General features: G+C 37.6%; 1 protein-coding gene across 1 annotated transcript in view; it reads right to left on the reverse strand.

Annotated features, from left to right (window-relative positions):
• The window catches only part of BAIAP2L1 (BAR/IMD domain containing adaptor protein 2 like 1), a 96722-nt gene that overhangs the window by 76539 nt on the left and 3812 nt on the right, over window positions 1–16371 (reverse strand). The window lies entirely within an intron of this gene.

Below are 16371 nucleotides of genomic sequence, written 5' to 3' on the forward strand. Positions count from 1 at the left end.
GGACATAGGTTAAAAATAAGCAAAAAACAAAAGTATGGTACATCCACACAACTGACTTCCATATAGCCATTAAAAAACTATATTATCAAAGAAATGTATTTAGTGTAAAAAAATAATAATAAAAAAAAAAGGTTGCAAAACAGCATGTATACCATGGTCCCAGTTATGAAAAAGCCTGCCAATCTCCAGCTATATACACTGAGGTCTGAATTGTTAAGACTGATTATCTCTGGATGGTAGAATTTGGGGAGCCTTTGCTTTCTTCTATATACTTTTCTCCATTATTCGCTTTGAAATTTCTCGATAATCCACTCCAGAATTTAATTTTACCACAACTGGCTGCCCTATAATTTGCTTTAAGAAGTCACTGGGTATTTGCTTCCACAAACTCATTTTAACAATCTTGGGAGGCAGGAAACCTGAGTTCTAATCCCAGTTCTGCTACTTAATTGGCTGTGTGACTTGGATAACTCATCATTTCACCTCTCATGGCCCCAGGTTCCTCATCTTCACCTCACGGCCAGGATCTAGAACCCCTACTCCAGGCGCCACACAAGCCCGGCCTCGGTTTTCATTTTTAAAAATATCATTCCCAGATTACCTGAAACTCCTAAGTTTAGAGACAAATGCTGTGACAAGTATAAGACACGCACTTATTTAGAACAGTGGTCTAAATTTAAAATATCTTGAATCTGAAGTAAAGAGAACCATCCATTCCTATGGTGCTGACTTCTTGACTTAGAACACTAGTGACTGTATATATTTGTTTCCTCTATGAACAGTGAGCTCTGCAGTATTAATCATACAAAATAGGTACTTAAGTCTCATCGCCAACCCTCCCAAAATGTGTTGTTTGCAGATGACCAGATAATAAAAGAATGAAAAACCACCCAACATTCACAGATAATGAAAAACGCCACCTGCCTCAACCCGTGCCCACCCCAATCTCACTTCCAACAGCACTTTCAACTCAGCTGTTATTCTTGTACTTATTGCCAATGTTCTTGATAAGATGTTTGTACTTTTGCTTAATTTCTCAATTTTGAACAACTCTTGGCTTTCTACTACAGTAGATGAGGACTCAGCTCTCTAGACCACCATTCTCCCCTCCCCAATCTTCTTATATAATTAAATTGCAATTTTTGGGTAAATCGATAGTAACAGTCAGTGTTACTTTATCATGACTTTGTAAATACTGGTCACTGCAATGCAAGGAATGTGGTAAAGATCCATTTCCTTCCCTGGCCAGCACCTCTGCTCTTCCCGGGATAACAGCCTCAATTTCTCACTCGCTTACCTTCCAATGCATCTAACTTAATCTTTAATCCTTAACCTCTGGGATAAATCTCTAAGAGGGCAACTGCTGCGTCATATGGTAGGTGCATGTTTACCTTTGTAAGAAACTGCTTTCCAGAGTGGCTCCATCAATTTATATTCCAATCAGCAATATATGAGATTTTCAATAATTTTAAAAATCTAAAATCTCATTAGAAAATGGCTACTTTTCCCTAAAAGGATAAAACTATTTTCAAGATATCTTATTTAAAATTCTTATAATATCCTTATGAGGCTGAGTTTGGATGGTAAGAATAATGTACAGCGAAGGAAATTATCTGATAAAAAGCTAACATTGTCCTATAAAGTACAAGCAGTCACAGAAAGAAGCCCAAATCTGTGTTCTTTCTTAAGATTATTCCTTAGTTCAGCTTATCCAAATAGGGGGAAAACATAATTTTGTGTCTTGATATAATGTTTGAAAAGTTCACAAACATTACATCTTAAAATACCAAGAACAATGAGTTAATGAGAATTTTCAAAGTTAGTACCAATCACAAATCACCATCCAAATGATTCTACTGGGGAAAAGAGTTTAAGATTTGAGACTGTATTTAGCTGTATAGAAAAGAATACAAGAGTTTTAAGCTTGAAAATGCAACATATGTACTTCAGTTCTTTATTATTTAGGTCCAGCTACAGAAATCCTGCCCCCCCAGAAATTTTGGCCTCTTTGAAGAGTGGAAAATCCATTTTCACAGGGGCTCCTGCCCATTAAAAAGTAGGTGTTTTTTTTAGTTGAAATACATGCATTTTTAAAACCAAGAACAAAAAAGCAGTGCTGTCTTTCTACTCCACAATCTGTAAAATTCTATAGCAGCAGTGAATATGCCTGTGAATCGAATGGATCCCATGTTTCAGGCAAGGGCAGCAGGTGAGTCAAAGGTCAAGCCTTGGCAAGGCTTCGTAAGACTTACCTCATTCCAGAGCCTAAAATGGAGAAAGACTCACCAGTAGTGATGAATAAATACAATTAAAGAAGTTTGGTTCTGAGACCAGAAGATTTAAGATACAAGTATAAAGACCAAATGAATTATAAAAGATACGAATGGGCCAGGAAGCACCATTTTGTTAGAAAGAGTAACAAAAGCTTACTATATATTTTCCCAGTTATGCCTGGCAACAAGGATAATTTGCCAAACTAGTTTCAACCAGAATGAGTGTCATTTCCATTCAGAAAAATATGGGTAGCTATGGTTACAAAATAAATTCTAAGCTAACAGACTGGCAGTCTCACCTGAAAAGGGATTGGTTCTACAGGTAAATCTCAGCTTTGGAGAATTAGTAATTAGATATTCCACATAAAAGGTTGAAGACTAGAGGCCACTCAGAACCTATAAGCACTTTCCACCAGAGTTCCAGCTAATCAGTTTCTATCATGGATTTCCCGTCTTAACTTTAAATTGAATTACAATCTTATGATGCCTTTAATTTCCTTAGCATTTGGACTTTACAATTTTGAAAAATGAACACCTTTATCAATACAAATTACAGACTACAGAACATAAATTAATGCAATTATGACTAGCCAGAGAGTTACACTGAGCAGACTTTAAATTTCAAAGAATTAACTTCTCTTTCCAGTTCTCTGCATGAGCAAGGATAAATTGACATAACAAGTGCTTTATTTTTCTCAGCTTAAAAATGTGGGTAATATCTATATTGGAGTAAACTGTCAAATGATTTAGGAATCTCCAAGTAAATCTGGAGTTTTATAAACTGATTCAGGTATTCTATGTATCCTTGAGGTTTTAGGTATTATTTTATTTTATACAATCTCACAAATATAGCAATGTCATAAATGTTTATACTAATCAATGCACATTCTAATTTCACATGACAAGAGAAGCTGTAACAAAAGTTAACTGTTTGAGAATACTTACAGAAAGTTATCATAGAAAATCTTGCTTCCTCCTTTCCTGGCATTATTGGAAACTGCTTCTCCTGAACTAACGGCACCAATACGTGATTACTTCCTCTGCTTTTAAGGCAAGTCTTAGTAAGCAAATTTGGTGAAAAGACAGCTGCTTATGGGCTAACAAATGGTCAGAAGAGTCATGTTGTTCATACCCATCATGGATAAGGAGCATGAGCCAAGTAAAGGAAAATTAGGCAATTTAGATGTCTTTGTTTGACGTATTGTTAGATCAGAAACATATAAACACACAAAAATGCTTCCTGTCAGTCAAGTATGAACAATGTTTTGGCTCCTCTTCAATCTATATCATTTATTGTATTAACTATCAAGCTGTATTATGTATCAATTGGCATTATTGATAATTTGTAACAGGCCATCAGTATTAACACTGGACCTCGGGGTTTGGGATACATGGCATAAACAAAATTTTGCTCTTCAATCCTTGGGCAAATCACATCACTTCTCTGAGCCTCTGTAAAATGAGAATAAAGATAATTTTCACCTCCATAAGGGGTATGGGGATTCAATGACATAACTAAATTTATGGAGCACTTACTACCTGCTATTCAAAGCACTTGACACTTAGTAGATACTGAATCAATTGTAGCACTTATAATTGCAAGGAAAAAAAACTCTAAAACACTGACAACTCTTCAAACAGATGAACAATACAATTTACACAGATGTCTCCAGGTACCTATACTTCCTCTTTGTGACATGAAAATAAATGATATAGGTTCCTGCCTCAAAGTGTCAGTGTCAGGATGAAAGAGATCATGAATACAAAAACCTCCATAGAAGTGTGCAGTACAAAAGAAATTGAAGGCGTTATGACTATCTGCTCCATTCACTTGAAAGCATTCTATTCACTTTATTGTTTTCACTCGAGATACACTTTAACACATATAGATGCTACCATTGTTTCAGGCTCTATGCATAGCATTTTATGTGGACCATGTCATTCAATCCTGACATTGTGGTTATCATTTCCCTTATTCCTATTTTACAGATAAGGCCCCCAAAGCTTTAAGTTGTTAAACTTAAAAAACCTTAATGAATCTCCATTTTCAAAAAAAGGAGGACCCCTACCTCACACCACAAAATGGATCAAATACCTTACTACAAGGGCCAGAACTATCAAACTCGGAGAAGAAAATGTAGGGAAGCAACTCCACGTCCTTATGTTAAGATTGGTTTCTTAGACTTTACACCCAACACACAAGCAACAAAAGAAAAAATAGATATATGGGACCTCATCAAAATAAAAAACTGTTGTTCCTCAAAGGGCTTCATCATGAAAGTAAAATGACAACTTAAACAATGGGAGAAAATATTTGAAACCACAAATCTGATAAAAGATTAATATCCAGAATACAAAAAGAAATCCTTCAACAAAACAAAAAGACAAATAGCCCAATTTAAAATGGGCAAAAGACTTGAACAGACATTTCTCCAAAGAAGATAAACAAATGGCCAGAGAGCACACGAAAAGATGCTCAACATCATTGGCCATCAGGGAAAAGCAAACCAAAACCACAATGAGATACCATTTCACACCCATTAGAAGGGCTGCTATTAAAAATGAACAAACAAACAAACAACAACAACAAAAACAGGTTTTGGAGAGGATGCAGAGAAATAGGAACACCGATTGATTGCTGGTGGCAATGTAAAATGGTACAGCCACTATGGAAGACAGCTTGGTGATTCCTCAGAAAGCTAACTATAGAACTACCATACAACCTAGCTGTTGTAGTTTGCTAATGCTGCCAGATTGCAAAACACCAGAAGTGGATTGGCTTTTATAAAAGGGGGTTTATTTAGTTACACAGTTACAGTCTTAAGGCCATAAAGCGTCCAAGGTAACACATCAGCAATCGGGTACCTTCACTGGAGGATGGCCAATGGTGTCTGGAAAACCTCTGTTAGCTGGGAAGGCACGTGGCTGGTGTCTGCTCCAAAGTTCTGGTTTCAAAATGGCTTTCTCCCAGGACATTCCTCTCTAGGCTGCAGTTCCTCAAAAATGTCACTCCTAGTTGCTCTTGGGGCATTTTTCCTCTCACAGCTTCTCCGGAGCAAAAGTCTGCCTTCAACAGCTATCTTCAAAATGTCTCTCATCTGCAGCTCCTGTGCTTTCTTCAAAGTGTCCCTCTTGGCTGTAGCTCCTCTTCAAAATGTCATTCACAGCTGCACTGCACTGAGTTCCCTCTGCCCATCAGCTCATTTATATGGCTCCACTGATCAAGGCCCACCCTGAATGGGTGGGGCCACGCCTCCATGGAAATATCTTATCAGTTATCACCTACAGTTGGGTGGGGCACATTTCCATGCAAATCTAATCAGCACCAAAACATCTGCCCCACAAGACTACATCAAAGAATATGGCTTTTTCTGGGGGACATAATACATTCAAACCGGCACATTAGCAATCTCACTACTAGGTATATACCCAGAAGAATTGAAAGCAGGAACTCAAAAAGATATTTGCACACCAATATTCACAGCGGCATTATTTCACCACTGCCAACAGATGGAAGCAACCCAAGTGCCCATCAACTGACGAATGGATAAGTAAAATGTGATATATATATATAATAGAATATTATTCAGCCATAAAAAGGAATGAAGTCTTAATACGTGTGACAACATGGATGAGCCTCAAAGACATCAGGTTGAGTGAAATAAGTCAGATGCAAAAGGATAGATACTATATGTACTCACTGTTTTGAAACAATTTGAATAAGCACATTCACAGAGTCAGAATCTAGAATATAGGTTACCAGGGGATGGGGTGGGTATAGGGAACGGGAAGTTAAACCTTAAAAACGTATGGGGTTCCCATTTGGAATGATGGAAATGTTTTGGCAATGAATGGTGGTTACAATTACATTTACAGTGTTGTACTACCAACAGCACTGAAATATACACCTGTATGATTAAAAGGGAAATGTTAGATTGTATTTATGGCAACAGAATAAAATTAAAAAAAAAAAAAAAAATCCATGGAGCTACACCACACAGCGAACCCTAGGTATGGACTATGGTTAATAGCACAATTATAAAAATGTGGTACCATCAATAGTAACAAATGTTCCACACCAATGCAAGGTGCTGGGGGTGGGGTGGTATATGGGAATCCTATATTTTATGCATGATTGTTCTGTAAACCTACAACTTCTCTAATTTAAAAAACAAAATGAAACACATGCACACACACACACAAAAAAACCTTGCTGAGGTTCCACAGCCAGCAAGAGCTGGAGCCACCAAGGCCTTTGACACAGCTCACCCACTCAGGCATCAATACAAGTTCCTCAAATTGTGAAATAAAGTGAAATGAAAATGCTTTTAAAATATCAAAGCACTATTTTAGTATGAGGAATTTTGGGAGTCTACAATATTTGCTTTTTGATGGATATAATTAACCTTCTAATAGCATCACAATATGGACCAAATATGTTTTCTGCCTGGGCAAACATATTTCTGACCACCCCCATCCTCTTTCCTTTCCTTAAAAACAAAAACAAAAACAAACAAAAAAACTCTATATGCATCCTTAATCCCACCAAAAGAATTAACAATGTCATATTCATTTCTACTTTTGAAAAGAAATTGGACCACTACAGACAAAACTACAGGATGCTTTAACATTTCTATCCAAGTCTCATCTCCCTTTTTCCTCCTCACAGGGAACTGCTAATTAAGATTTTAATACTTAAATTTTATACTTTCATACACACATCAATTTAGCCATGCACAAATTTTGCTTTGTGCATTTTAAAAAATTTAAATGGTATAATCCTACATTTCATTCTTTCATCTTACTTTTTTCTTATTCAATGCTATGCTTCTGAGACCTGTCCATGTTGATATATATCGACTGAGAGTATTCCTATTTAACTTCTGAATGGTATCTCATTGCGATGGCTAGTTTTCTGTGTCAACTTGGCCAAGCTATAGTACCCAGTTATTAAACACTAATCTAGGTGTTGCTGTGAAGGTATTTTGTAGATGTGGTTAACATCTATGTTGACTTTAAGTAAACACGATTATTCTCTGGGTGGGCCTCGTCCAATAAGATGAAAGGCTTTAAGATGAAAATTGAGGTTTCCCTGAAGAAAAACAAATTCCACTTGTGAAATGCAGTGCCACCTCCTGCCAGTGATTTTCCAGGACACCAGCCTGTCTTACAGATTTAGACTTGCCAGCCCCCACAATCCATAGGCCACTTCCTTGAAATAATCTCTTAGTAAATATATCCTACTAGTTCTATTTCTCTGATCAATATACCCATCAAACAAATACACTACATTTTATACTTCCATTTTTCTACTGAAGGACATTAGATGGTTGACAAGTTTTTGCTAATTCCAACTATGTAGCAATGAATGCCTTGTGCATAGCTCCTTGTGCACACAGATAAGAATTTACTGAGAAATAGAATTGCTGGGGCATGGGTTGTGCCAGTTTGAATAGACTGTGTTCCCCAAAAGCCATTATCTTTGATGTAATCTTGTGTGGGCAGATGTAATCAGTGTTAGATTGTAATTCTTTGAGTGTTTCTTTGGAATGAGCCTCACCCAGCTGTGGGGGATGACTATGATTGGATAATTTCCATGGAGGTGTTGCTCCGCCCATTCAGGGTGGGTCTAAGTTGATCAGTGGAGCCATATAAATGAGCTGACATAACAGAAGAAACTCAGTGCAACTGAGAGTGAACTTTTGAAGAGAAGCTACAGCCAAGAGAGACACTTTGAAGAACGCACTGGAACTGAGAGAGGAACTTCAGCTTACAGAGACATTTTGGAGACAGCCTTTGAAAGTAGACTTTTGCTCCGGAGAAGCTGAGAGAGGACAAATGACCCAAGAGCAAACGAGAGTGACATTTTGGAGAGAAGCTGAAGCCTAGAGAGCAACATCCTGGGAGAAAGCCATTTTGAAACCAGAACTTTGGAGCAGACGCCAGCCACATGCCTTCCCAGCTAACAGAGGTTTTCCAGACACCATTGGCCATCCTCCAGTGAAGGTACTCGATTGTTGATGCATTACCTTGAACACTTTATGGCCTTAAGACTGTAACCGTGTAACCAAATAAACCCCTTTTATAAAAGCCAATCCACTTCTGGTGTTTTGCATTATGGCAGCACTAGCAAACTAGAACATGGGGTATGAGACAAATTTTTAAATTTTGTTAGATGCTGCCAGATACCGTGGATAAAGTAGCTGTAGCAATTTACACTCCTGCAACCACTGTATGACAAGTACTATTTTCCCCACATCTTCACCAACACTTGGTACTCTCAATTTTTTGTCTGATGGGTGAAAAATAGTAACTACTTATTTTTAATCACCCTTGTCAGCACTAAAAAAAGTAAATGTGACTGAAAATGTCTATGCAGGGGAAGAGGTTTGAAGGGTGGTTTCTTAATATGTTAAAATTTAGTGATTTTATCCTCAGTTCTCACATCTATCATAGATAAATATCACCAGTGTTCTTTGCCTCCTAACAACTAGTAGGAGGCATCAAAAGCCTAAACACTTCCTGGATTTGAGTTGTACTCTCAGTGCATGCTTGGTCCCTGGCCATCGGTCCCTGCAAGTCACTGAGCTCCAGGTACGCTGGTCTCCGCGCTGCTCTCTGAACACACCAAATCCAAGCCTGCCGCAGGGCTTCTGACCTACCTCTACTTTTGCCTGAACACGCTTCTCCTTGACATCCATCGCACCTGGCTCTCAGCTTGGACAGCACCCTCAGAGCCTGCTGCCTCAACCCTCCTCCTCCCACGGATGGCAGCACCTCAGCCTCCCTCTCGCCAGCCCTGCTCTTTGCTTCTCTTTTCTCAGAGTTCTTATCCTTCTGTTTACTGGAATGTAAATTAAGAGCAAGGACCTTAATTTACCTGTCACTGCATCCCCAGCACCAAGAACAGTGCCTGTAACACCCAATGCCCCAGTATGCTCTGCAACAGCAGTTACTTTTATCATGTCAGAGATGTATGTGCCACAGATGTGGCTCTATCTCAGTCAGCTTGTCTGCAAAACTCACTACAGACACAATGACCCAATGGACCAACTAGCCATGGCAGCGACACAAGGTAATGGGGCCACTGCCTGCAGCTTCATTAGCTCAAAGCTACAGTTCTCCAACCCATGGTCAGCAAAGCCATGAGGCTCAGCCCTTCCCCTGGTAAGTTTGTAACAGGCTTCTAGAAGCTGGAAGGTCAGGGCTTTCCTTGGAAGATTGCTTCCCAATGCTGAGTTTTTTCCCAGTTGTCATTTAAGTTATTTTAAAAGTTTTAGACATTAATGTGCCATTAGGAGTGCTGTGGCACCTTGTTGGAGACAACTGAAGTGACCATCAGTGGACAAGTGGATAAACAAAATGTGCTCTATACATATAATGGAGTATTATTTGGCTATAAAAAGGAATGATGTTCTGATACATGTTACAACACTGAAGAACCTTGAAAACATTATGCTAAGTGAAAGACGCCAGACCTAAAAGAACACAAATTGTATAATTCTATTTATATGAAACGTTTAGAAAAGAAAAATTAATGGAGACGATTTAAATTTAAGTAGACAAGTAGTTGCCCAGGGCTGGGGGTGGGAATGGAATAATGAATGATAGCAAAGAGGATGAAGGATCTGTGTTGAGTGATGGAAATATCATAAAATTAGATTGTGCTGATGTTTGCACAATTCTGCAGGTTTACTAAAATGTTGAATTGCACACTTACAATGAGTGAATTCCATGGTATATAAATTATCCCTCAATTAAGCTATTTTTAAAAAAAGGAACAATAAAAAGCCCTTGACTCATGTTCCATGCTGCTAAGGATTCAAGGCATCTAAATCCTTAGTGTTAAGCAATGGCCACAGAATTGTATGTTTCTTGGTTGTTTCCAGCTTGTTTATTTCTGCCCATCAACCAGATTTATTGAGATGCAGGTCATCTGCTGTTCTTTGAGAACACTGATCCAGAACTAACTAGAAAAATGCTACTGATCTGCAAAGCATTTATGCCCACTTAGCTGTATGCAGCAAATCCCCTTCTAGAGTGAAAACCATTATTAGAAACCCATTATTAGAAAAAGATAACCTAGTTTTTGAGGGACAAATCTGCTGGATTAGCAGTTATCTTTACAGCTAGGAGTGAGCAGGGAGTTTAGCAAATATTTCTCCAGGCAAAAAATCCTTGTGGTGCCTTTTCAGCCCACAGAAAAAATTCTCCATAAACTTTCACTATGACAAACACTGGTTTGGATTTATTCTTTCTTTCCCTTCTTCATCCATAACCTGGTTTGAAACTAGAAAATTTCATTCCATTTGAAATACCAAACAAAATTTTACATTTGCCTATGGATAGAATGATTTGAAACCACTTTTCCTTGTAGTTTAAACACTGACAATTATACTGGGTTCAAGGCAGTATAGTTATGGGGCAATGCCATGGAAGCTTTCAGAGGCTGAAAGCAGCCATTCCTAGTCTTGGCAATTAGGGAGCCATCAGACATTAAAACAATGTCTGGTCCACAATGGCCTCTGTCTGGCAGGGGATTTGGGAACCTCACTGCAGAACTCGAGCAACTTTTAGACCCTGGACTTCAACGATGGGAGGAGTACTTATGATTGAGATAAAAATCACTTCATGAAATTCCAACTCTGATAAAAATATCAGTATCCATTTTTGCTTGGTTGGTATAGGTACCTGTTCTTATTTTAAAGATTACAAAACAATCCAAGTAGTACCTAGACAACTACAAAACACCATAACTTCAGAGGAAATTTAAAAAGTGATACTTTAAGCAGAATCTGAAAATGTGCCTCTTTCTGGTATTTTCCACTGTGGAAATCACGGCATGTGCTAAATGATGTGTGCATTTGTGTTTCATTCCACTAACTCTGTAAAATCCTTTTCATATTGAGCCTTTGAAATGACATAAAAATACATGTATCTGTCCAACCCTTATTATATGCCTACATTGAGCCAGGCCCTATTCTGGACACAGGAAACACAAAAGAGGAATGAGAAAAGAGCCCTTGAAAATGCATGGGAGACAGTTATGGAAAAACCTGGAAAGGTGATTCAGAATTACCCAGTGCAAGAGAAACACAAACATCTTTATTACTTGAATATCACTTAGAAATATCTAACTTTATCACAGATAAATGGTATATATTAAGTAAACAGTAACTGATTAGTTCCCTGGGTTTAAAATCGCTGTCACCAGATAAACAGTGGACTATTTGGTCAAGTGTTCTTGCCTGCCTATTTTTAAAAGGTGTGTCATGGAATAAAAAGCAAGCAAGGAATTTACAGGAAAGTACATCTCATGCCTCTAGGTTGCATTTGTTTCGAAAGCCCCAAAGTACCTAACAGGTAACCGGAACTTTACCAGATCAAAGCACAGTGACTTCACATAGCAAGTGACATTCTGTTTTAGTCTGTTAGTTCTTTATAATAGTGTCTGGAGTAATTCTAGCGAACCTCCTTAACCAGACCCTCTGAGACAGACCCTTCTGCTCTGCATTAGAACCGCAGCACTTAAGTATGAGGAATCATTGTCGTGATTTTCCTTCTGATTTTCTCTTACTACTTTCTCAATGTGCTTTCATTATGTCCACTGTACTTCACATTCTCCATCACTTTGGCTTTAAATCTTCACTTCTGAGTTTCTGTAGCCAGAAAGGTACTGGTCTGTTAAAGTAGGTTTCAGGCATCGTATCTGATGGGCATATGAATGAAGATGACCAGGGTGGCCTCCTGCTCCCGGCTCTCCCCAGGCAGGGACTTCCCTCCTCTAACTCCCCAGCATGGGTCTTCTCTGCGGAGCTGGAAGAGAAGCACCGAGGGTGGCTGGTGGTCAGCCTTGTCATCCTGAGACCTGTTCTGACCCCACACCCCGTCTTCTGGGTGTGATTCTAGGCAAGGTGTTCTAATCACTGAACTTTTTTCCTTACTCCATTTTGACAAGTTATTACTGCTTCTGTACTTTTTGTTGTTCTTGGATGTATACAGCTAGCTGCACCATGAAAGAGATCAGCTGCTTGCAACATCGGAATAAGATTTTTAAGAGATAACTGTAAGAAATATAATTTGGGTATTTTCAATTTTGCTGAATTATTTTCTGTTGCACTTGTAGTTTTAGGTTAGGAAATGTTAAAAGTATACTCCTATATGTAAAAATAATGTATTATTATTAAATATCAACAATATTTAAAATTAAGGTTTATTTTAAAAACCTTAAAATAAAAAAAGGAGAACAGAGACAGAAAGGGCAAATTTTAGCTTAGTTTTTTTAAAAAAAATTTACCTACTGAAATTGAATATATAAATCAACTTCTGCTTGTTTAAGTTTAATCATTATAAAAGCAATCCATTTACAAACCAAAATGTAAACACCCCAGAAGGTAGAGTATGAGTGAGAAGTCTCCCTCTCTCAGCCTTTGAGGTTTTAAAAAATCACTATTGTCAGTGGGACTTTTTAGCCTCCAAATACCATATAATGAAAAATAATTTAAGCAGCAAACACCAGGGCACCTTTATCCATCTGCTGTTCTCCCTAACATCCCCAGGACACAAGGAGGCTAGGAGCCATCAATTGTCTCGGAGCGGTGCCCAGTCTTCTTTGCTCCCTGGATTGAAACACACTCTAATAATATTTTTCATTTATTTTTGAAAGAGACATCAGCAATGTTTTAATCTCATTTACACATGCCTCACCTTTACCAACAAAGATTTGAGGCAGCTGTTACAACCAGAACACAAATAATGATAAAACAGAAAGACTCAAGGTCAGGGAAAAAAAAGCCCACACAAAAAAACAAAAGTATGAAATCAAGGCTGAGGGAAAGAATAAAAGTGTGCAAGGTATGAAGGACCACAGAGCTGAAATTACTCTGAAAAAAGTAAATGGGGGAAATTATATCCAAGAGTGATGGACATGCAATCTCGGGTATTCTCCTGGCCAATGTCCACAAGCTACTATATATGTTAAATCTACATCACAACTGTAAAACAAAAACAAAAACAAAAACCCACAACCGCCACCACAACAAAAACCCTCTCTGTGCTATAAAAAAGGAAGTGGTTTTAAAAGATCCACTTAATCAGTTAGGGTTCAGGGAAAGATGCACTCCCACAAAATGCAGGTTAAAGGATAATTTGTTTTGCTTTTCTGGAGAGCATTTCACAATATGCTTGTGTCAAATATGCTTTAAAAGTACCTACTCTTTGACCCACAACTCCCTTTTGAGAATTTAGCTTAAGGAAAGCATCACGAATTTGTGCAAAGATTTAAATGCGATGATGTTCACTGCAGTCTCTGCAGTGTTTTAATAGTAAAGCGCTGGCAACGATCTTAATGTCCAACAACAGGGAAGGATCGATAAATTATAATCAAGAGCGGAGTACTGCAGAGTCACTGACATGAGGTGGCATGGACTGTTGACTGACATGGACAGATGTTCTGAGAAAATATTGGAAAGAGACAATAAGTGTTCACAGTATTATTTCTAGGTTGTGGGATTCGGGTGACTTATTTTCAATGTAATTTTTCATAGAAAATTTGGAAATTTTCTGGGATCAGAGAAAAATACAATCTAAAAATACCTACCAGGTTAAAACCAACTAAACACACTCAAGCAAAGAAATAAATAAAATACGAATGGTCTTGGAAGATGCTGAGAAGTATAATTTAGGAGACTTGTTCTTAAGTGCTTACAATCTAACTGGGGAGAAGACCCAAATTAAAAATATTTCCTTTAGAAAGTACATTTAAATCTTGAAAACTCTTGATTAAAATGTAACTCACTGAAATTCTTTTTAAATAGTAGTCTAATGTTCCTTTAACCATAAAGACTGTAGATTTTCAAGAAAAGTTAGATAAAAAAGGAAGGGGCCATTTGTTAATACAAGAAAATTCAATTAAGCAGAACACCACACCCAACCAAGCCTTCCAGTTTGTTTAAATACAGCTCATCCACGCCCCCAATATCCCTTACACATTAAAACCTTTTGATGTGCTCAGTTATGATAGTTTTAGAGTCCAATAAACTTAAATTTACGTCTTACTCCAGCGAATACCACGACCTTGCAGCTGCTCTCAAACCCATTCCCCAAGTCCTGGTTCCACCTTGTGACATAAATGTTCCTGGGGCAGATCCAAAGCTGTGGTAGGCAGGGCCCTATGAAGTTGCAGATGTCCCTCACCAAGATAGCAGATTTACCTGCAGGCCTGGGGTAAATACTTTTGTTTGTTTTGTTTTTAATTGAAAATTTTTATTTGCATACCAGAATGGCTAAAATAAAGAGGCAGAAAATATCAATTGTTGGCGAGGATGGAGAACTGGAACTCTCATACATTGCTGGTGGGAATGTGGGAATGAAGTGGTATAACCACCTCAGAAAATTTCTTGGCAGTTTCTACTATAAAGCCAAATATTCAAATACCTTACGATCCAGCAAATCCACTCCTATGATGGCCTACGCCTATCAGACGTGTAGTAGAATATTCATAGCAGAGCACTAGTCATGAGAAAAATAAATTATGATAAATTCACATAATGGCAATCTACACAGCAACAAGAACGAATCAACTACAATTACTCCAACCACTTGGATGAATGTGACAAACTCTTCGAGTGAAAGAAGGCAGACCCATAAAAGTGCATACTGTTTGATTCCATTTATATAAAGTACAAATTAGGTGAAACTAACTGATGCTGTTAGAACTCAGAAGAGTGGTTACCCCTGGTGGGGCAGGGGTGGGGGTGTGTGGTGACTGGAGGAGACATGAGGAAAATTTTGGGGGCGCTCGACATGGGCTGTTTTCTTTATCTGGTTGCTGGTTGCACAGGTATTTTCAGTTTGTGACAATTTAGTGAGCTGCACACTGAAATACACTATTCTGTATATATACTGTAGTTCAATAAAATGTTTTAAAACAAAAGAAAAGAAAAACATTTGCACATTTCAACAGATAATTTATACTAACATTTAACTTTTTTTAATATTCATTTTATTGAGATATTCACATACCATGCAGTCATACAAAACAAATCGTACATTCGATTGTTCACAGTACCATTACATAGTTGTGCATTCATCACCAAAATCAATCCCTGACACCTTCATTACCACACACACAAAAATAACAAGAATAATAATTAAAGTGAAAAAGAGCAATTCAAGTAAAAAAGAACACTGGGTGCCTTTGTTTGTTTGTTTACTAACATTTAACTTTACAGCTTTTATAAAATTTAGTTTTTTACTGCAGGATAAATTGCTATGTGGAATATAAAAAAAACAACACAAATATGATTTGTCTCAATTCCATGCACATTAGGTTTCCCTGGCAGGTATGGCTGTGGCTCATTATATTAGAAATGCATTCTGTGGCCAGGAGGTTGGAATTAGGCCCAATGTTGAAATAATGTCACAAACAAAACCCAAAACCACCAGAAACTTGTGGATAGTAGCATTTGTCCACGTGGTCCCACTTTTCTGATTTCATAATTGCTTTTTCTGCACAGCAATGATAGTATCAGAGTTCTAAAATCTCTTTTCAAACAAGAAAAAATATGTATGACAGAAAAATACATCCATTGTTTGGATTTCTATTTTCATTTTACCAGACAAGAAGCTAAAATACGGGGCTGTTAAATTTAATATTCAATACCTGGCAAACCTTTCTGCTGCTACCTGGCACCTGCTGTTCCCCTTTTTAGTCATCACAGAACCAAGAGCAAATTGGGCTTAAGCAAATCCCATTTTACCATCAGCATTTCTGAAAAAAGTAGTTTTAGGAAAAGATTAAGATATCAAATAATGTATAAGAATAGAATAAACATATCTAACAGAGGGTTCTTAAAAAAAGGCAATTTAAAGTTTCAAAAGCCAAGACCTGTACATTGTAGTCCACACTAGAAACAAATCAGGGAGGGACTTTAACTTACACACCCCCAATTAAACCCAAGTTGAGAAAATTAAAAATTATTGAAAAACAAACAAATGAAAAACAAAATCAGTACACATGTCTTGGTTGCTTGCTTTACCCAATAAAAGAACAAACTGAACTTCATTTTCTTATTTAAAAAGATTCATTCAAAACATA

Source organism: Choloepus didactylus, chromosome 21 (assembly GCF_015220235.1).
Source record: "Choloepus didactylus isolate mChoDid1 chromosome 21, mChoDid1.pri, whole genome shotgun sequence".
Lineage (NCBI taxonomy): Eukaryota > Metazoa > Chordata > Mammalia > Pilosa > Megalonychidae > Choloepus > Choloepus didactylus.